Below are 21,471 nucleotides of genomic sequence, written 5' to 3'. Positions count from 1 at the left end.
GGGCTTAGCTTCTTGCTATTTTGGTAGCGAAAGAGTTTGTTTTCTTGATCAATCTGATAAATTTAGATGTTAAGTTGTAAGGAGTATTAGACTTGTTGAAGAAAATTTTGTTTAGTTCAGTGTTTGTTACCTTCTTTATCAGCTCTAACTAGGCAGGAGTTTCCTCATGGGAGTTCAGATACTTTATTTTTGGGGCCGAAGGGAAGAGATTACATTGGACAAAGCCAATTTTGATGAGTTTAAAGCTATGATCTGAGTGAGCATATTTTGTGACTCCATAGGTAAATAATACTTGCGTTCTAAGATTTTAGCCAGATTTATGGTAAGCTGGCTAAGACTAGTTGGACAAACAATGCACCTAATTAGAATAATTAAGTTTGGAAAGGACCACTAAGATTATCTGTTCAACCATCAGCCAATCACAGCCATGTTCAGTGACCCAAGTCCCTCAGTTCCACTTTTATAGGTTCTTGAACAACTCCAAGGACCACCCTGGGCAGTCTGTTCCAATGCTTCACTACTCTTTCAGAGAAGAAATTTTTCCTAATATCTAACCTGAACCTCCCCTGGCACAACTACTGGCCGTTCCCTCTTGTCTGATTGTTAGTTACACAGGAAAGGAGGCCGACTCCCACCTCGCCACAACCTCCCTTCAGGGAGTTGTAGAGAGCAATAAGGTCTCCCCTGAGCCTTCTTTTATCTAGACTGAACAATCCCAGTTCCCTCAGCCACTTCTCATAAGACCTGTTTAAAAGTGTTTGTGGAGATCAAACATCAACATGCTTTTTCCGGATCTGATATAGGAAGGATGCACACACATACACATACACATACACATACACATACACATACACATACACAGACATATGTTTAATTGTATGGGCTCTCAGAAAATCAAGGAATTAAGGCATCACTGTGGAAAGATTTCAGAAAACTGGAATACTTCAACAATCAGTTTTAGCAGACAGTGGTTACCAGCCCATTGGGTTCTAACTAACTCTGGTAGTTAGCATCACAGAACTCAGACAGTAGGACTTAACAATTTATTTATATATTTTCCAAAGTTAATGGGAAATTGAAACGCATGTGCCCATCTTCCTAGGCATTCTGTGTTACATTTCCTTTTAACAACGATTCATGATTGATAAGTATCATAAATAAATAATAAATTGCATAATGCATGTTGCATAGAGGAATGCAGTCATCCATGCACTTATACAACATTTTGCTGACTTGGTTTGGTATTTATAGAAAATGTAAGATGCCCTTCCAAGTTGTTTAATAAACACTTCAAGAATAGAAATCTGCAAAAATGCTTTGAGCAGTAATAATACTGAATAGTAAACTTTAGAGGTATATATTCAAGTTCGCCTGAAAACTACAAATCTGTGTATTACACTGCAGAATGCTTTTGCCTTGTTATCACCTGTCCATGACATGGTTGACTTACAGAGATAAATAGCAGACAGACACATAAAAGAGAAGAGCCCTTTGGCATCTTTAATCTGGGAGTCAGAAGAAGCCTATTGCTGGGATATGTGCTCTGAGAAGTACCAGAGTATGGGGCTTGTGAAGGAGAAGCAACAATTTCAACTCCAGCCTTGGTATTTACACGGCAGGACACCACAGCTATCAGCTGCTCATTTTTCAGGGCTCCTTCTTCTCAGAACTTGCTGGCTGGGAAAGCAGTAAGGTAACAGCTTTGACAATGATTTCAGGAGGAAATTTCAGACATCTCTGCAGCTCTGTTGATCTGGTATGGGTGCCGGTAGTGCAGGGATCAGGGTTTTCCTCCTGCCTCCCTCTCGGGTTTCCTTCAGCACTATTATTTCTCCTGTTAATGTGTAGGATTTGATTAGCATTACTATTTAGCATTTTTTTTTTTGCATGCCTTTTTGCTTCACAAGCTGCAATTTTAAATTATGAATATAAACTGGACAATGTACTTAAAAGAGTGCATCTTTTAATAAAACAGACAATTTCAAAAACACATTTTAAAAACTCGTTGCTGGTTTCTTCCAGGGTAAGCAAATTGATGAGAACAAAAGCAAATGTTTTCTCAGAAGATTTCTAAAGATTTGTCCAGTTTCTTTAAAAAAATCCCCCAAACACTGAGCTGCAAAGCTACCAGTAAATGTGCAGGTATTCAATTTTTAAACTAAAGTGCATTAAATTATTGAATACAAGATTTTTTAGATGGAAAGTTGAAGAAACAAGTATTCTCATGCATGCTGACTAGCACTAACGTCAAAGTGGGCAATTCAGTTACAAGTTACAGTCAATTACTTTTCTGAAAGGAGAAACTACGCTGGAAACAAAGCAGACCAAGGGCAAGCCGGCTCTTTAACGCAGCATTAGCACACGGATGAAGAAACACATTAGCTGAAACACTGGCTACATGCTGAGGGCCTGGTTGTATGCAAAAGCAAGCAATGGGAGCAGACTGCATTCAGCACCCAGCTACCATGGACACAGACAATGGCGAGTACTGGACTGGGGCAAAAATAACTAATAAAAGAAGAGCTAAATGCTCTCTGTGTTCTCGCAAACTTACTTAAGCCTGCTCTTGAAATTTGTCAGTCTTCAAAATGTTGTAGTTCAAGGAAATTCTTGTTTCTGCGCAACTTTTCTTTTGTACGGGGTGAATCAGTTATTTTTGTTGGGCAGGAGTAAAAGGAGCTGAACCTGGCTGCCAAGATTGCATGCTGTGCAATGCATACACCTCCTCAGAATGCAGTCATTTGCTATTTCCATGGTTTTCATGAGACATCTGGTGGTCAAAAAGCGAAATCGCAGAGCATGCAGAGACCTGCTTGTGTGAAGAATGGAGTCTTGTCCTGCAAGGTCTGTGAAGGCTGGTGAATAGAATTAAATCCAGCTAGTGACCGAACACGAATGGTCTTCCCCAGTGATCAGTCTGGGGCTGATCCTTTTTAAGGATCTTTATTGATGACCTGGATGAGAGGACTGAATGCACATTCAGTAACTTTACAGATAACACCAAGTTTGGGGGAAATGTTGATCTTTCTAGGTGTAGGATGGATCTGGACAAGCTGGATAGCTGGGCTGAGTCCAAGCGGATGAAGCTCAACAAGACAAAACGTTGAGTCCAGCACTTTGGCCACAAAAGCCACAGGCAGTGCTACAGGCCTGGGGCAGAATGGCTGATAAACTGTGTAGAGGAAAAGGATCTGGGGATGTCACTTGGCTGAAAATGAGCCAGCAGTGTGCCCAGAGGGCCAATGGCATCCTGGCTTGTATCAAAAATTGGGCAGTCAGCAGGAATAGAGAGATGATTTTCCCTCTGTACTCAGCACTGGTAAGGCTGTCCCTGAAGTGCTGTATTCAGTTTTGGGCCCTTCACTACAACAAAGACATTGAAGTCCTGGAGCATGTCCAGAGAGAGGCAACAAAGGGAAAGGAAACGAAGCTGATAAAGGGTCTGAAGCACAAGTCTTATGTGGTGTGTTTGAGGGAAGTGAGATTGTTCAGTCTGGGAAAGAAGAGACTCAGGAGAGACCTTATTTCTCTCTACAACTGCTTGAAAGGAGGTTGTGGTGAGGTGGAGGTTGGCCTCTTCTCCTGTGTAGCTAGCAGTAGAACAAGAGGGAATGGCCTCTAGTTGTGCCAGGGGAGGTTCAGGTTGGATATTAGGGAAAAATTTCTTCATTGAAAGAGTAGTGAGGCATTGGAACAGGCTGCCCAGGGAAGCAGTAGGCTCACGGTCCCTGGAGGTGTCCAGGAAATGTGTGGATGTGACACTGAGAGACATGGGTTAGTGGGCATGATGATGACGGGCTGATTGTTGGACTTGTTGAACTTAGTGTTTTTTTCCAACCTTAATGATTTTATGATTCTATGATTCTATGAAGGAATCAGCCTGCCACTGCCTCCCAATCATTTAATTTTATTTTTACTGCCAGGGAATAAGTGAAATAAAAGCTGTCCATCTGTCTAAAATGTATTAATGAACTAGGGCAGACTACCTGCGTTGGGCCAGGAAGAAGCTTTGAGGCTATGGAGGCAGCAAAGGGACATTTTCAGCCTTCTGTGTAGGGAGGACCTCTACCCAGATGATTCCCAATTGAGGTGATGCCTCGCTCATGCCATCTTGCATTCTGCCTTTAGTACGGAGTACAGATGCAGTGTTCTGCAGAGCATGGAAAGTGAAACACAATGAGAAAGCGTGCATTCATGTTTCACTTCAGTACTGTGCGGTTTTTCATGTAACACTTTCCTCCTGAAGATGGACACCACTCAGCCAATTCTCCCAAATCACATGAACAACTGTTTTTGTAGTGCTAGTACCACATACAGTAGGACACTGAGAAAACCCATTTTATTTTTTTTTAATAGATTAAAAAAAACCAACAACAGAACATAAGAAAAAGGAAGAAGGAAGGTATGAACACCACAGGGAAGCAGAAAGCAGAAATGTTTTAAGCATTTTTATGAGCTGCTATAAGTATCTGCCTCTTTGATTATAATTAAAATTATTACAAAATTATATAATAGCATTTCTCAGCTGGCCTGGCCTTTCACTGTGGCAGGTGCCATTAAGATACACACAGAAAATGACAGTACTTGTTTCAAAGAGACTATCAGCTAAGAGACAAAAATAAATGAGAAAAATAAGTGGATTGTGGAGGGGTGATGGGAGACATTGCAACAGTAATATGACGATGGGTGCAATTCTAAACTTCACCATACACCATATTGTGCTATTAAAAAACCTTGTGAGAAATCGCAGAAATAATGAGAGTCCATGCTAGGTGCATTGGGAACAAAACTAGTAGCAAAAGGTAAATCCTAGGTAACAAAGTATTAGCTGACTACAGAAGCCATTCAGTAGAAGCTATCTCAGGCCAATCACTCTAGTAATGAGACCTTATAGCAACCATTTGCCCCCAAGCTGCTGTTATCCACCTGATAATCTGATTCTTGCAAGTGTGCAGTGAGAAAAATCATGGCCTTTCAGACCCCTTAAAGTCACAGTTCATTAATGGAGCCTTTCAAGAGATGGAAATTCCATCCGGCAATGGAATGGACACTTGTTCTCATCAGCAACGGCAGCAGCAGAAACTTCCCAAATTCTATGCAGAAAAGTATTTCATAAAGGATTAGTGTCAGGTCGACCTGGATATTTCATTTTGAAATGTGGCCATTTTAGATTTTGTAGTAAATTATAAAATTAAATGGAAAAATTAAATTGAAAAATTAAATGCAATTTATGGAAATTAAATGGGGAAAAAAAAAAAGTATGTGTAAAAATGTTTCCACATGTGTCAGCTTCTCTTTTGGTTCCCCTTTGTTGAAGGAAATTACTGAGGAAATTATGCCATTTTGTATATGTGTCAATGGTAATGAACGTGGATTCTCTATTCCAACATTGTTTTCCCAATAAGCTCTATTAACTAGCTCTCACTGGTCTTCCAGAGCCAGATTTTGTCCCCTTCCTTGAAAATTGAAACAATTATTCTTGGCCCAGCAGCATACAACTGTAACACACTGGCTCAAAAGAGCAAAAGAGAACAGCCCTTCTGCAGCTGAATGCAAGATACTCATGTGGGAGTCAGTGCATCTCTTACAAGGTCTCCTGTTAGAGTGAGGCTGACAAAATGGCACAGATATGGATGGATCCATCTAATCTCCTTGGAGCATGCTGTGCTGGATAAATCTGATGATATAAAGCTTTACTGTATTTGCCTCTATTGTTTGCTGAAACAGTTGGGAATAGCTGATGTGGTAGAAAAGCCCTTACAAATGAAAATTTGTTTCTTCTGCAATGTTCCTTGGGATATGGGCTCCAGCAGAGAATGAACCAAGACCTGAAGGCTTTTCTTTAAGTGTTGGCCATGGTCTTCCTCCTAACCATAGAAATGGATGGTCTAATACATCAGGAAGGCATTTTCATCCTTCATTCTTATCAACCCAATCAGACAGACCCACATCAACACTGACTCTTCTAAGGATTCCTTCCAACCATGAGAAGGGAATTCCTGTGTTTCAGAAATGTGTGCTTGTGCTCTAAAATGTCACACGCATCAGCACAGAACAGTCACAGTATGTTGTTCTGATGTAAAAACTGAGGAGTAGCTCTGTGCCATTGCTGTTGCTGCTAGTTCAGGACTGAGCACACGAGAAACATGAAAGCAGCAGGCCTGACATTACAAACTTCTTTCTTTCCTTCCTCTTCCTGGTTTTGTTTGTGTAGAATATGTATAATTTTTCAGTATATAATTTTCTTTGTTAAGTGAAATAGTCTCTGGAGCAGTGAAATTGTCCCTTAATCTTCTACAGGAAACACTATGAATAGAGCAAAAAAGATGCATAAAATCCATATTTCATTTGCAAAAATAATGTATCACTTAAAAAAACTTGGTTTATGACATCAGCAAAAGGAATAGAGAAACACAGTACTCCATGTAAAATGGTATTATAACCAGTGCAATTTAAATATTCATACTGCAGTTAATTGCCTCAGGGCAAGCCTGGATTCAGTCTAAGCAAGAAAGTAGGTTTACAGCTGTGTTGCTACACTGATTCAAAAATCTGTAATATGGATATGGTTTTGGATTTAGGGCACTGTGCCTCAATATTCTAGGCTGCTACTTTCTTCACTAAGCTATATCAGGCCTCTTAGTTTCTGTGCTAGGCAGCTATATGGATGTAAGTTAAGTGTTTAAGACAAATATCACAGAATAATTAAGTGGGATAACAATGCCCCCCTTTTTCATGGTAGTAATTAACAGATAAATTAGTATTTTGTAACTATTTATATGCTAAAATACTGACTGAACTTTGCTTCTGAGCAGGCATTGGTGAGAATGCTAAGCCTGATCAGACAACATGCTCATCTCTTCCTCTTGCCTGTAAGGGGAGTGTAGCCAAGATCAGTGTGGAAGGCTTGGACACTGTCTGCTCTGATATTTCCCATCTTCCTTGGTAACAACACTGTAGTTCATGTTAAATCTGCTTGGCAATTGATTCTGAGCATATTTGCCTCCGGGCCTCTGCAGGAAGTTTGGCACCAGCTTTTGTGCTATCCAGCCTTGAAGTTGCACTGGACTCCGTTTATATCTGAGTGATAAGTCAAAAATGCTAATAATATGTAAATGAAGAATTTAGTTGTCATCCACAGAGGGCAATTATATATTACCCCATGTACCAGAGCATCACAGCGAAAGGATGGAACAGGCAGCTGTTCCGGTTTGAGAAAAGTGTTGAACTTTGAAATTCCAGTCACTAAAGATCTCTTTGAAATAAGATGAAGAGGGGAAAAAAAAAAAGCTCATAGACCAGCCTAGAATAGACACTTGATTAGGCACAACTCCTAATTAAGCTGTGGAACTTGTTTCACATATCTAATGGAAATCAAAGGTATGAAACTGTTCAGAATGCAATCAGACATATTCACAAGGAAAAGTCAAACAAGGACAGAACATCAGAATAAGGATACACTTATTATCTCAGTGATTCCTTAAGACACAGACGCCCGAAAGCTATAAGTATATGAGGAGAAAGCATCAATATAGATGTGCCATGTTCTGGGTGATCTTTCCCAAGCTTCTGCTAGCACCTGCTGGTAGAGGTAGGCAAGCAGGTTTAACGAAACGCTGCTCTGAGACAATACAGCAATTTTACGCTCTTTGGTCCCCATCTCTTTTTACAACATTGAGGTCCTGTTGTCCCCGGAACTTCAGTCTGAATATCCTACGCTATATGTGGGTACAGAAAAGAACCAAGTTAATTATTGATTTTTTGTCTGAAAAATGGATTATTGATAGACTAACTTCTGGTAATACGGTATAAGTAGATTTGATCCCCGCAGATCAATTGCTGTTTTCAGGAACCAAATACCACATGTGACATAAAAGCATTCCCACAGGAAATCTATTCTTCTCTTCCCAAATGTCATTATCTAAAAGTGGATAAAGATTATTTGCATAGAGAACTTGGAGAAGATATTTTTCAGCTATTAGAATGCCGCTGGGATTATCACATTCAGAAGCGATGATTTCTCCTTCCTTTTATTTTTCTCTTAAATGGATGAAAAATTCAGCCTATCACTCTGGATGTTACTTCATTTTTCCTTTTTTTGCGGGTAAGAGTCAGCAATTTTTTCTGTTTTTCACAGTTTTGTTATAATGCAAAAGTATAAAAGACAATCATTCTTTTAGGAGTGGGAAAAACAAAACATGTTTTTGTTCCTTTTTTTTTGTTTGCTGTTTTTGTTTTGGACTGCTACTGGAGTCATGCTGAAGAAAACATATGTGTTTTGATACCATGTAAGAAATATGGATATAATTCGTAACTCTACAGTGTAAAAAAGAAATACCTTGCTCTTAGCAGTCGTAGAAACAGAAATCATTGAAATCAAATGTGGTAAGGACCTCAGTAATTCATCTAATCTAATCTTTTGGTGAAAGGCATCAAATGTATCTCAGACAGTGGCAAAGATGTTTGTCAAATGATTCCTAAATGCCTCAAAAGAAGGAGATCCCTCAGCATTTCTCTGCATCTTGACAAAAGACTCATCATTCTCCCAGTAGAAACTCCTCTGTGTACCTCACTTTGCTAATCCTTGGTGGCCAGTTCTGCTGTGGCCTTGCTGGGGCAGGGGATAATGGCCCCATGGCTGACATGAGGGCCTGGGACCTGAGCAGACTGAGGGGAGCCCCAGCGGCTGAGAAAGAACCTGGGGCAGGGATAGGCAGTGTTGAAGATGCATCAGGGCTGGGAGACTTCAAGCTTTCCCACCTCTACAGCATGATCAGCTGTTTGTGTTTCTGGTGCTAAAAGGTGGTGGATGAAGTAGGCTTGCTCTGAGGTTTTTAAGACTGGTATGGTTCTCTGCCACAAAGGACACACTTTTACCTCTGTTTTGTGAGATGGAAAGCTCAGTTTTACCAAGAGAGGAAACACTGTCCCTTTTGGTGCAGTTACCAATGAATCAATCCAACCTTGAAGATCGTTAGGATCAATTGTTCAAAAACTCTTTGTATGGGTCACAAGATATTGAAAGGTGAAAAATGTCGTGCTGGTAGAATATACTTACAGCCATATCTTGTCTGAGGAAAGTCAACATTCAGTAGTGTGAAAAGCCCAAGCAGCATCTGGAAATGGATTGACAGCATGTGTCAATATGTAATGTCCTCCTGCCCTCTGATATAGGTCTGAGTCACAGTCCTTCTTTTGCCATTAAAACAGGCAGATGGAAGTTGTTGAGATTGCTGCATGGAGAGCATTTCCAAAAACTTGGTTCTGAAATTTCCAAAAAGGTACAAATCAGGGTGAGGCACTGTGTTGTCAGCTATTTTTTTGCTCTCATCTCTGCCTTTTTTAATCAAAATGAACTGGGAATTGTCTAAACTCCAAGATTGTTGTTCACATTTACTTGAAAATAAATATATTGCCTTTAGAGACTATTATATGTCTGCAAAGAAGATGTTTTTTTTCTGATACAAAAAAGCAATTTACCAGAATAAGATTTTCTTTTTTCCTGGAACTGTGGTACTTAATCATTTCTAAGCAAATGTGGGAAAGAACTGTCGTATGTCCTTTGCTTTGTAAAGAACCATTAAGCTTTGGACCTATTAGCTTGTGTTTGGAGGTTTCATTTATCGCTCTTTGTAGTTATATAATGAAATATTTATTGAAAAAGAAGCAACAGTTAAATCTCTTCCATCAGTAAACAAGCATCTCCTTCACCTTGTGAAAATGGAGGATAAACTGATCTGCAGTTAGACTACAGCAGGTACACGTGCTTGCTGAACACATCTTGTCTGAAGAGTGGAACATCTGCTCTCAGATTTCCTCTAGGAATTCGTCTTTTAAGCTATTACAGTTTTACTTTCTGCCAAGGATTTTGTTTACCACTCTCACATGTTCAAATTTGCTAACCTGTGGTCCATCCAAACTGTATGACAGTAACTATGGGATCTAAAAGATTCTGTATGTAGTATTCAGTCTTAAAGTTTGCAAGCATCTGTTTTCCCATAAGTTTGTGCACAACTTGCATAAGGAGTTCTCTTGTGCCTTTGCTTGTTAGACACATGAAGAATTCATTTGCTCGTAGTTTCTGGTTTCCTTTTAGGCACTTTTATTTCATGATTATTTACAATTTTATATGTTACTTTCATTTTTATATTACCTGATGGTGCTGCAATATTTTATAGGGTTTTACTGTTCAATTAATATAAAACAGTTAGATTTAGAATAATACTAACTTCTGGCAGTTCAGATGCTTAGGAGAGTCCCAGAGGCTTTCTGTGCATGCCAACATCAAATTATTTCTATAATAATGGGTAATGATTTATCTTTTCTACATGCTGCTTTTTCTTTAGGTCGTTGAACAAATTGGTTTCCAGCGAGTTATTAAGAGAGCGATTATCAAAAGGATTCAGTTCTCATCTACAAGAAAATAATGATTTTCAAGACCTTAGAAACTTACCTTTGCAGTGTGTTATACCAGATTTTCAAGCAAACCTGACACCTGATGCTGGGTCCTTAAAAACTTGAATACCTTTTCTGATGCCTAAATTGGAAGTGGGTATTGCTATGAGTCTGTTCATACACACCTTTTATGTGATATTAAGTTCCCAAATTACAATCTGTAGTCCTGGATGAAAGATAATGTACAATGTTAAACACATTCAAAATAAGTTCTGGATTCCATACAAATATATTTTCCCATACATGGGAATCACCTACAGCTCTGAGAGTCTAAGTCTGTATTTCATCTGATGGGTTTCTCACACAAAAGTTAATAGACATGGAAAGGGAATCTATTGTGCAGACTCCAAGGCTGGCAACATACCTGCTTCAACCTGATCTCTAAAAGAACTGTCCTTTCTGTTGTAGCTTCTTCTCAGTGTTGCCAATCTCAATGTTTTTCTTGTTTGGTAAAGTACAGGAAATGAAAATTCAGTATGAAAATTTAGGAAGAAGTGGAAAGAACCATAAAACTAGTGTTCATTTGGTGAGCCATCCCACCACATGAGTCCATGATTCTTGCAGTAATTAACAACTGTAACCTTCTACCTGTTCCTCTTTACTGATCTCAGAGGAAAGATGACCTTCAGAAGCCAAGGAACTAAACTTGGTTATTAAGAATGTCAGGTCTTGGTTTTGTATTTGAACTTTTCCCAAGCAACTGGGGCAATATCTATCTGTCACATTAAAGGTATTATTTGTAAAAGAAATAATAAAAACGCCCCCCCCAAATTCATCAATAAATTCCATTTACATGCTTTCCAAGAATTTATCAAATTCTCTGTAACTCAGTTTGTATCAGTGTGTCAAAAACCAGCATTATTACAGCTTTAGAATCCCAAATTTGTCTACCAAAGGGAATAACCAAAGATTCAGACGTGGTTTTCCCATCCTAATTGTAGAAGCCTGTAGGCACACCACTAATGGAGCTTTCCCAGTTCTGCTCTTTTGTGGGATGCTGAAAGCACTAGCTATGGGATTCAAACCAGAAAGCTTAGATTCAGTTACAGTAAAAAAGCAATAACCTTATGTATAGTCTGAAACTCACAATCAGTAGTTACGTCGGACAAACCTGGCTAATTAATGTATTAAATGCACCAAGAGCGTGACCTACTCTGTCTCCATCCATCTTAGAATCATGGAATCATAGAACCATTTGAGTTGAAAGAGACAATTAAAGATCACCTAGTCCAACTCCCCTGCAAAGAAAGAAGAAACATCTTAATTTCAAAACGCTGGTTGGAAGGAACAGGGCATGAAAGTTGAGGGATTGAAGCATCTGAACCAGAGAACCTCCTGGACCCTCTAGGGAAGCATAGTGCAGCAGCACCAAGCTTCTCTCCCCTCTGTGCCTACACAGAAAATTGCCACCACTGCTGCTTTTGATATCTAAGGACTTTGTTTGGACTTTTTAGTTAACACACCTTGGCTGACACATTAAAAGCATGAAATGTAAGAAGAAAATCCAGCTCATTTCTTTTTCTTTGTTAATGTTTTAGAACCCTGAAGAAGATTTCAAATTGCCTATAAGTGAGAACTGGGAGCTATTCTTTTATAAATGAGCATGGAGTAAAACACTGATGTGCTCTGTCCTCATGTTGAACAGAGAAATCTGCTTGCTGAGTTGTTTTCTTTTCCCTTCTCTCAGTATATTCCACACCTGTCACTAATGAAATTAGCTGCAAAAGGAAATGATGTTTCTGATCTCTGAAGCATGGTATACAGAGAAAAATCTTTTGAAGGAGAGTGTACTGCATTGCCAACTCTTCCTCCTCTCCTATCGTGTTTAAAAACAGCTGATTTCAAACTCAATCTTCAGTCTCTAAACACTCACTTAACCAGGAGAACAGGAAAATGGTGACTTGTATAATGACATTCATTGTTTTGTCTGCATTCGTTAAATAAGATTCCTGTAAATGTTCTCATTCATCAGAAATTTGCAAATTGAAAGGAAGAACCAGTTATACTGCAGCTTCATAACAGTTATTTAATTTCCTGATCTGCTCACTGCTAAGTCTGATCTCTCATTTTGCTCACCACCCACCACCTGTGCTCCGGGTATAGCCATCCAGAAGAAAGGCCATTCGGCTCCCAAACCTGGCTTCATAAGTCAATTAACTGCATTTTTTTGTCTTGGCCAAAACACCACATGGTGCAGCTCTGAAATGAATGATGAGGAGCTGGGCAAAAGTAATTTGGAATAGCATTCATCCACCTGTACATAGTGAGGGACCTCTGGAATCTCCAAAAAATAAATGATCAGATAGTGGAGTGATATCAAGCATTTATAACGGCATAAAGGCAAGCGTTGAGAAGAAATTGTAGATGCTGTCATTCATGAATCCACAAATGTGTTCTCTTCCTAATTTTACCCATATGCAGCTGCATATTCTTCCTAATTAATGAATTGCCCTCAGGTTACTCACCCAGACAGATCTAATCTGTCTCTGTCCAAAATGACTATGCTCTGTCCCATATTAAAGATGCAAAAGGCCACAAATTACTTTCTTCGTCTTCCCAATGAGAAAATAGCTGCTTACTGAATAGCATTCTCTCCATGTGGCATTCAGGATGATTTCATCAGTTCATGGCTTCGAAGCTCTGAGTACAAGTGAAGTAAAACATCTACTGCTAAAAGTTTCTCAGGTCAGATTCCCGTTCAACAGGAGAAACATTCACTTCAGGTTTCAGCTTATAATAAAGCCATGAATGCAATGAAATGTGTAAATATACATTCTTTCATCTTTAAAGCACTTCATAAATATTAACCTATCTTTCCTGGGAATAGTTTCCAAGTGAAGTCACATGATAAAGATGAAAGTTCAACATATTGTGACAGAAAGGTATTTTTTTCCAAACCTTGTAATGAAATACGTTGTGGAATTAGCATATAAGGTGAAATATAGATAAGTGTGTGTCATCTTTAATGCTAATTGACCTCCACTGTCGCTACAAGAATAAGGATGTAAGCAAATTTATTGTGAATTTTACTGCTCCTTTCTTACATAAATTGATAATGTTACCTCCTGAAGGCCTCCAGGGGAGGATACAAGCTGGTAGATGAAAGACAAAATCACCTTATGCTCCGCTGTTTGGTATGAAATAGAGCATCAACAGTACTCAGTACTCTAAGAATTGGAACTGATAGTGCTGAATGTGAATTCCCTGCAAAAGTGCAAGCAACAGAAACAGTTACTTGTTGAAGCTGAAGGGAAAGAACGTCCATACAGCTTGAGTTCTGGCTCCAGTGTGAACACTGCAAGTAGCCTGTTGGCTACTACACTAATACTGTGGCAGTTAATCTCTAGTTTGAATTTACCACTGAGAGCAAGCTTTATTAAACCCCCAAATCTTATGTACATATGACAATAAATAGAAACAAACACACAAAAACCAGGTAGATACTGCAAAACTCTGTGATAAAAGAGACAGAAGGCAGAAGTAGAGATGTCATATTCATCTTACAATTTGAGACCAATATTACTGCATTTTTTTTTCCCCTTACAGGGTCAGCAATCTCTCTTGTGCCTACAGTTTCCCATTCATCTCTATCCTCTCTGTTCAGATTGTGAAGTTTTTGGATGACAGCCGCTTCAAGCAGGTGCACACAGTGCCTGGTACAATACACTGCCTGTACTAGCCAGTACGTTGTGGTTTGATCATAATGTGAATTAAAAAAAAAGAGGAGGAACACTGAAAAACTCTCTGTCACTGCAAGAAGCTAATACTGGAAGAACATTTTATGTTCATCCTTAATTTCAGAGTAAAATAAGTGAGAAATGTGAATGAAACAAACTCATCACCTAACTATTTAGAATGCATAAAAGCTTTTCTGGTTTCAGAAGTTTGCTTTTCAAATATCCTTTGATCAAATCATGTATGCAAGATTTAACTAGAACTTCTTAAAAATAGAACAGAAAAGAATGAGTTCTAGTGAACGGTACTTTGAGAATACATGTGGTTTTTGCATTAGAAATAAAATTTGCCTGCTTGGAAGAAACAGAAGTAACTGCAGTTTTTCAATTTCCCACCATTTTCCTACTTTTTTTGTAAAAGGTTCCTTGAAAATCACAAACTTCACAGCTGGCATGCTGGTAGCTTTGCTTTTTTATCCAGCTTGATTGGCAATTCTTACCTACCATGCCAGTAAGCCATCCTGTACACTGGTTATCAGTGTATATATCTGCTTTTCTAATTATGTTTGGATTTCTGAGAAATAGCTACAGTGTAAAGAATTTTGAACATCAAGCAGTCACCCACATTTAGGACAGTGCAATCAACCCCCTGGGAAGATAATAAAGGAAAGCCTGATTGCTAGTGGCAATAGGTTTTTTTTTTCCAGGTCACTGCACAGGGTGAGGCCTAGAAGGTGGATATTTTCCATTTTGCTTCTTTTTCTACTCATTAAAAAGGCCAGTTTAGTCGTCCTTATTTTAGACTTTTCCACATGATCCATAGTTAATGCTCTTCAGATGCAGAAAGTTCTATATGGATCTTTTATATTACTCAAAGATTAGTATGTTGCAGTTCCAGTACAGCTCTTCAGGGTTTGCACTACACTACGATAAAGGAATTTTTCTTCTTTTTTGGACATGTTATTTTAATCCTTTAGAAGAAAAAAATGGAGTCGATTTTATTATTATAGATTTTGAGTTTTTTAAGACTATGTCTTACTGGAGAGCGTCCAGAGTGGGCCATGAAAAGGATCCAAGGGCTGGAGCACCTCTCCTATGAAGACAAGTTGAAAGAACCGGGCTTCTTCAGCCTGGAAAACAGAAGGAGACCTCATTGTGATTTTCCAATATTTAAAGGGAATTTATAAACAGGAGGGAAATTAACCTTTTACTTGAGTAGACAGAGACAGAACAAGCAGGAATGGTTTTAAAGTAAAGGAAGGGAGATTTAGTTTGGTTGTCAGGGGGGAAGTTCTTTACTGAGTGGTGAGGTGCTGGAACAGGTTGCTCAGAGATGTGGATGCCTCATGCCTGGAGGCATTTAAGGCCAGGTTGAATGGGGCCCTGTGTGATCTGATCTAGTACTTCATCTAGTGGCTAGGAGGATGTTCTTGTTCTTTAGTGATTGCCTTTGAGTTTATAACATCAGGTCAGAACATAAAAACCCTTTGAGGATCAGTTATTGTGTACCACTGCAAAGTAATCGTTATTGACTGGTATCAGAGTTGGCAGTCAGCTTGAGCTCCAAAATCTTTATGAATTGAATTGGTTCTCAACATCTGAAATTTTGCTTTTAGAAGCTATCCTAGCAGGTTTGTTATCTTCGACTGCCAAGGTATTGACGCAAGCTGTATATTGCCCTCTTGTTAGAGATTAAAAACTCTTTGCAAAGCATCAGCTGACCCAAGTTTTATCACTTGCATGATTATTTCTGGAAGCAGGATATATTGGTGCAGGGTGACTAATTTTTAGTTACTAACATCTTTGATTCTTCCTATCAAACGATCATAAAAAGCTTCTTAAATATAAAATAAGCTGGTGGTTGGTACTATTCCGAACCAGTGGGCCCTTCGTGCTATAAAACCAGTTTCTCCCAGTACAAATCCTGTAGCACACAACTTCTCGGTAGTACCAGCAGCAACATCTTCTAGATTTTTCATTCTTAACTGCATGCTGCAGTGGCCAGAGCTGTAAGTCATCTCCAAACTATGGAAATCTGGTCATTTATAGACTAATTGGCTATTTTGACGTGCAAATTCCTGTGCTGAAATTGCTCTATAGGAAGCATTTATACAAGCTTTACATTAATAAGATGATCAGAATGAGAGCCAAGGGAGCTGTGGAGACAGAGCTGAGTGCCCACTCCTTCTAAGAAAAATGACTTACCTAATTGCAGAGAGATGAAAGATGTGAAATCAGTGCCATGTCCATATGTTCTCCCAGAGAAGGCTATGACAGCAGTGTACTTGAAGTATATGAGAGGGACCGGTTCCTCTGTGTGTGGCAACTTGCCTCTTAGTATTCTCAAAAGCAGAGGAATATCAGAGAAAAATCAGCTTTGTGCATCTTATCAGCCAGCAACATACAATGGTACCTGTGGATAAAGGGTAAAGGAGAAGAGGAAGAAAATATTAGAGAGAGATGTAAACCTTTGGTGGTGTAACCCAGACCATGAGCCAATGGGTGCCAAAGGGACTTGTACTTCTCTTGATATCTCTGGTAAATTTCCCTATGGCAATTTCATACCAGTACCGAGGCAAAGACCTATTTGAATACCTATTTTCTGAAGGATATATTTACAAATTGTCTTGAAATTGTTAAGGGAATAAAACTCACGACATGTTTTCTTACTCATGCAATTACGGAGTACATCTCCCTGAAGCCTGAGAGTAGACCACATCTAGAAAACCAAAAAAATAAAACTAAGAAGTGTCTTCCAGAGTTTGAAGCCTCAAGTACTTTTAAAGGCAACGGCTGTCAATGTTTGCTTTTGTGTTGACAGAATCCTTTTAAAAGGCTTTGCGGTGTGAAAAGCTGCTTTCTGTGGGTTTTCATAATGCACCAGGACAGAACAAGAAAATGTTTTTCTCACCATGGCTGGCCATGGAGCTGGCCGGGAACATTGTGTACCTGATCTGGGAGGCGATTTCCCGCACGGGCCTAGGGCAGAGCTGCAGAATGGGAGCCTGTGGATGTACCCTCATGTGGGGATGTGACTTTGAGGTGCTCTTCTGGGTGACTCAGATCCCTTAATGTGCTGAAGGAGGAGAGGGCTTGCAGCTGCCATAAAATGAGGGATAGGCTGCCCCATAGCTTGCAGGAGGTAAAGTGCTTTCATTATGAAGGCCTGGAGCAGAAGGAAGGATGGCATTGCCCTGTGCCAGCTGTAATCTAGCAGCCACAAGGTGGCACGAAGGCTTTGTGCTTTCTTGATGAAGCATATGCCATCAGGTAGCAGCTGCCTGCCTGCTCCCACTGCGTGCCAATCCCCCTAGTCTGCAGAGCTGCTAGCAGGGGCTGTGAGAGCTTCCGTTCCATATGGGAAAACAATCTCTTTCTGTCTTATAGGGTCAGTGGTGTCTGAAGAGTAAACACAGTGCAACACCTAAAGCAAACACTCACCTGGCTGCAACAGGTCTTGTGCAACAGGGATGCGAGAGCCCAAATGAGCAGCAGACATTCCCTTTGCAGCTTTCCTAATATTGCTGCTTTCTACCTGATGTGTAGCAGATACAATAAAGTGTGGAAAAGCACTGACATGGGTGGTTGCAGCTGCCTTTTCAAACAGATTGCCCAGACAGGTGATTGGTGCCCTATCCCTGGAAACACTCAGGGTTAGGGTGGACGGGGCTCTGAGCTATCTGACAGAACTGTAGGTGTCCCTGTTCATTACAGGGGAGTTGGACTGGATGGCTTTTAAGGACCCCTTGTGATTCAAATGATTCTATGATCCTGCATTGAAACATAGGTGAGACTGTGGTGGGAGACTTGGCAAATAAAGCTAACCTTGGTGCATGTGTCATACTCAGGTCATACATGATGACTGTGACACCCAGCAGGTTATGGCTGCTGGGGGTGGACAGGACAGGATGGGATGGGGTGGATGGATGGATGCATCTTGTACTGCTGCAGAGTCCGCTGAGGTGAAATTGAGTCATGAGGATGTGGTAGAGAGAGAGGGAATCTGAGGCTGGGTTATTAAAAAGTGTATCATGGGGCTTCTTTGAAGTGCATTTATGCAAACTTTACTGTACTCTGTGTAATATTGTTTCTGTTGGAGCCAGAGTTTTCCCTGTAACACAGTTTTCAGTGAACACTGAACACTGAACATTGTTTACAGGTCTCCATCAGAGATGCAGTTTCTGCTGTCCCCCTGAGAGAAGAGTTCTTATCCCTGGGTAGTTTTCCTAAAGGTCATGTGAGAGTGTAAGACAATGTGAAGTGAAAAGTTCATATACCTGTTGCTACGCAGATTCCACTAGCAGCTAAGTCCCAAGAATTCAATAGTCCCATTTGTTATATTTACGTATTTACAACTTGCTGTGTTTCTAACCAGGACTCGAGGCCACACAAGGATGTTAGCAGCGAGCAACAGTCTGGGGATGCAGCACTCAGAGGCTGTGAGTCAAAGCAACTGCAAATGCTTCTTTGCTCACAGGTCTCCAAGGAATTAGACAGCTGCACCCGGCTGCACTTTGCTCCTTTCATAAGAACTTCACAAGAAAGAAACCCCTAGCCCCCTCACACTTTTCCCATTTCTTGCTAGTTAAAAAAAAAAAAAAAAAAGTTTTAATATCTCTGTGACCTTTCAGTTTTATATTGTCTAACTGGAGCAGAGAAGCTATTTTCTTCTTGATGATGAGCTTCCCTTTCACTGCAGGCTCATTTAAGCTTAGGACTAATGTAGCACAGCACAGAATACCACAAGGATTTGAGGTTTTGTACTGCTGTTACTTGTTAACTATTCCTAAGTTTTCATGACCACGAATCATACATTCTTGGGTGCTATTTATAGAAATAGAAAAGAATGATCATGAGAAAGTGTTAACTTAAACCAAATACAAGCGTTGAAAACAGGAGGAATCAATGGACGTTTCTCTTCTCTTCACATCTTAATAGCAGGTTTATGCGTTTAGTCTGTGGATCTGTGCTTGGGAACTTTTGTCATCTTCTAATGTGCTGACATTACCTGGTGCTGTGTTCCAGAACAGCAGTGCAAATGATTTTTCATTAAGAAAAATATGAGGAAAACTCGTGATTCAGCTCTCCCTACTGCTTCTTCTTCCCCCAGGAAAATCAAGGAAGGACACCAACTATATTGAGCGTAATGACTAATAGTGCTGTTCACTAATCAACGCTGGAAGATGGGGAAAGATTCCTTCTGAAGCACAGCTTTTGCTCAGTTGCAAAGTCTCCTTTGATTACCTTGTTCTCTGAGGATGAGCAACGTGGAGTTAATTATTTTTAGTTTAATTCAAGGTTATTAATCATCTTCAAGCTAACAACAACTACAGAAAATCACCAATGCTTCCTTTCTTTCACCATAGATTTTCTGGTTTGGATGTATAGTTTTCTTTGCCATTGTAAATGATGCTACTTTCTACCCAGACTGGTGGAGGCCACACTCACTCAGAGACAACCATTTTGGAGGGTGAAATGGAATTCATTTTTACTGAAATCACTCTTAAAGAAGCTGAATGTTGTACTTCTCGAAATCCTTGGCAGAACCCATCAGTGGATATTTACCTTACAGATTAATGGCATTGAGTGTTTGGAGGCAAGAGGAGGTGTAACCCCTGAGTAGCAAACCCACGCTGTTGTCAAAAATGTGGAGTTCTCTGACCTCACTGAAGTCACCAGGAGTGTTGCCTTTGACGTCAGTGGGATCAGGTATTTATTTTAGAGCCATTCTGCCTTTTAGCTATGTGCTCCCAAGAAGGCACTGAACTTGCTCTGTTTCATGCTGTCCTGGGTAAAATAAATAGATTAGATATATAAATGCGTGCCTTTTAAGAGCATTGTGAAATTAGCAGTAATGCTTTTGGATGAAAGTTGCAACATAATTGTAGAATATAATGATGAAGAACTGATAGAATTCGTATGTGCACGTCATCAGCAAATTGCAGATTGCCTTTTCTCCAAACTCTGTGATGTGGAGATATTTTTCCCTTTCATAAACAGAACTTTAAATCCATATTCCTATATTTACCTTGTATTTCAAGCTTTCGGGGTAATATGAAAACATTCTACACTGAGAATATAAAGAAAGAAATGGAAGATATGGAAGTGAGCAGTACAGAAAAAGCAGTCCCTAGTCCAGCACAGAGCTGGCAGAACTGATCTGAGGAGTTACAATCAGTAGATATATTCAGAACAGAGTTACTTTCTTCCCATAGGTGAGAAGTTTGAATAAATCGTTATTGACAACAGTTTTATTTTGTCTGGAATGAATATACATATATTTTCCCAACAAGATAAGTGAAACATATTCCCTTGGAGTCCTTATTAAAAACAGCAAAACCAAAATCTAAACCATCTTAAATGGTTATCATTAGGAAATGAGATAAGGCTATTTCTGTAATTCTGTGTTCATACTTCTTGTCTTTTGTGTCACAGAGCAAATTCTTGTCACTCCTACATTTTAAATCAGAGAAGCTAACAAAAGATGCTTATCCAGTGGTAAAACATTCACTTTGTACCACTGAAACAGGAACAGTGCATATATTTTAGGGAGATCACAAATCTTGCTGAGGCTTAGAGGAAAGCTGTTTTCAACATGGAGTGAAATATCTGAGAGAAACACCCCAAAGTATATTAAATTAACTCCTTTTTCTAAAAGCCCATAGGATTCAAATGCGAAGTGAATAATATACTTACACTTGGTAGCAAGAAAGCCCCAGGAAAAGGAATTACACTACAGTGCAAAAATCATATTAAAGTTTCAGGATTTTAAACATATCCAGACAGTAATGCAGTTTATTATTTCAGCCACAGTGGTTACTGTGGACAAATCCCATTTCCTCTGGAGAGTCAAAACAGATTGGAGGATTGACAGAGAAAGTTTAGCCCTGCAATGTCCTGGCAACCTCCGGTTGTGTTGAGCTCTGTAATCTGCTGTGAAATACAAACAGGACCAAAAGCAACAGTATTTGCATAATGAGCCCAACAGACGCATACTGGGAGTTAAGAAATCACATAGGAGTTTCCGCAGACAGCCCTCATTCCTAGTGAGAAAGGTCAATAAATCTCGCCCAGTTCTGTCTGAAGTCAGTGAGAGCCCTTCCTGTGGCATTACAAGGGTCAGAGACTGATTTTTGACATTACAAGAGGCCATTACTAACATCTCATCTGACCTTTGCATAAGGCAGGCCAAGGAATTTTGCTCAATAGCTCAAAATATTTCAGAAAGACAGCAAGCCTGACTTTAAAGATTTTTTGAGTAATGGAGATTGTAATCCAATTTTGTATAAGTGATTAATTGACTCAGTATTACAGAAATGCATTTTATTAGAGGATAGAGATG

The 21,471-nt window shown here is 39.6% G+C and overlaps 1 long non-coding RNA gene across 2 annotated transcripts; it reads right to left on the bottom strand.

The window, feature by feature from the left end:
• Nucleotides 1-4,459: 4,459 nt before the first annotated feature.
• On the bottom strand, nt 4,460-16,539 carry LOC122179329. 2 transcript variants are annotated; one of them, XR_006178643.1, is made up of 4 exons: nt 16,335-16,539; nt 15,169-15,259; nt 9,059-9,264; nt 4,460-6,306 (listed from the first exon to the last, which is right to left on the bottom strand). It is a non-coding gene; the product is annotated as an uncharacterized LOC122179329 (long non-coding RNA). The 2 variants fall into 2 exon arrangements; XR_006178644.1 differs by lacking the exon at nt 4,460-6,306 and adding an exon at nt 6,348-7,718.
• Between the last annotated feature and the right edge of the window lie 4,932 nt (nt 16,540-21,471).

This window comes from Lagopus leucura, unplaced genomic scaffold, assembly GCF_019238085.1.
Source record: "Lagopus leucura isolate 7727_CA_CO unplaced genomic scaffold, USGS_WTPT01 Super-Scaffold_100002, whole genome shotgun sequence".
Classification (NCBI taxonomy): Eukaryota; Metazoa; Chordata; class Aves; order Galliformes; family Phasianidae; genus Lagopus; species Lagopus leucura.
The sequence above is the reverse complement of the archived record's forward strand: the minus strand, read 5'-3'. Positions and strand labels throughout refer to the sequence as shown.